This window comes from Triturus cristatus, chromosome 5_2, assembly GCF_964204655.1.
Source record: "Triturus cristatus chromosome 5_2, aTriCri1.1, whole genome shotgun sequence".
Taxonomy (NCBI): Eukaryota; Metazoa; Chordata; class Amphibia; order Caudata; family Salamandridae; genus Triturus; species Triturus cristatus.
This window is the reverse complement of record NC_140588.1, coordinates 732,889,876-732,891,216: the sequence shown is the minus strand read 5'-3', so window position 1 is coordinate 732,891,216 and position 1,341 is coordinate 732,889,876. Positions and strand designations below refer to the sequence as shown.

The following is a 1,341-nucleotide window of genomic DNA, read 5'->3' as shown; positions in this document are numbered from 1 at the left end:
TGTTGAGTTTTCCACGGATGTAATAATCATTGCATTACGCCCGATTCAATACATAGAATAAAAGATAATCACATTGGTGGGGCAACCAACGAATAGGAATAAACGTTTCTTTAAGTCTGTTCTCCACGGAAGTTAAGAGAACTTAGGCGGACCAGATAGGGAGCTGCTTGAGTCTTCATGTTTATGTTAGTTTTTTACGGATGTAATAATCATTGCGTTACGCCCGATTCAGTACATAGAATAAAAGATAATCACATTGGTGGGCAACCAACGAATAGGAATAGCCGTTTCTTCAAGTCTGTTCTCCACGGTAGTTAAGAGAACTTAGGCGGACCAGATAGGGAGCTGCTTGAGTCTTCATGTTAATTAAGCATTGAAGTGGGGCACACAGATTGGTTGAGGATCACATGAAATGGTATCCTGACTCTGTTTAAAACTCGAGATAGTAAAATGGGATTTGATTGGAGGCTTGAATAGGTGGACCAGATAGGAAACAGTTTTAGTGTTATGGCAATGAGGCCTTGAAATCGGAGTTTATGATTGGTGTTTGAATCCTTTAAAAGGGGACTTCAGCGGGCTTATGCTACAGAGCAGGACTATTGGACCGGCTGTGTGGAACGAGGATATGCTGAAGCAAGGTATGCTTTTAGAATGAGGGCGTTTACTTTATTTTTGGGGGACCAGTGAGAGCGATACTAATTGGGTGCCATTTGGTTTTATTTTCAGATTAATTATTAGCTAAGAGGAGGTTAATCAACAAACTGAAATTACGGGAATAATAATGGATGTGGAAGTGTCTGGAAAAAAGATGGTGGTTTCTAGCTATTGAGCTGGATTATCGGATCTGTTGAGCAATATATGGGGATATATTATTCCAAGGTACGTCATGGTAGTAGGATGCGTTAGCCCATTAATGGTAAAGAATGTAGGATTGGTATCATTGACTTGTCTTTTGTCTTTAGATTAACTAACTGATATACAGAGGTATGAAATGAGATACTGAAATTATTGGCAAGTGCTAGGAAACGAAGAATTGGAGAGAGTACGGAAGGAAAAGAGAACATAGATTTGCAAGGATTGTTTCAAGTAACATTGAGGTGAGAAACAAGCATCAGGAATGGACTATTAGGAAATACTAATTTAATTTAAAGAATATACTTTCATGTTTGAAATATAAAGGGGACTATGGGTTATCCGCCTGAATAAAAATATACTGAATGGGTGACACGCCTTGGATGGGATTATGGACATAATTTCGATAATTAAGGAATGAAGCAACTATTATATTGTTTTCAGTATTGCAAGCAGCTGTTAACACTGTTCTACACATGGATATTTTTG

General features: G+C 38.2%; 1 long non-coding RNA gene across 1 annotated transcript; it reads left to right on the top strand.

Annotated features, from left to right (window-relative positions):
- The first annotated feature begins 598 nt into the window (after nucleotides 1–598).
- LOC146829193 (uncharacterized) lies at nucleotides 599–1,062 on the top strand. Its single transcript, XR_014961931.1, has 3 exons — nucleotides 599–638; nucleotides 727–879; nucleotides 963–1,062. It is a non-coding gene; the product is annotated as an uncharacterized LOC146829193 (long non-coding RNA).
- The last annotated feature ends 279 nt before the right edge of the window (nucleotides 1,063–1,341 follow it).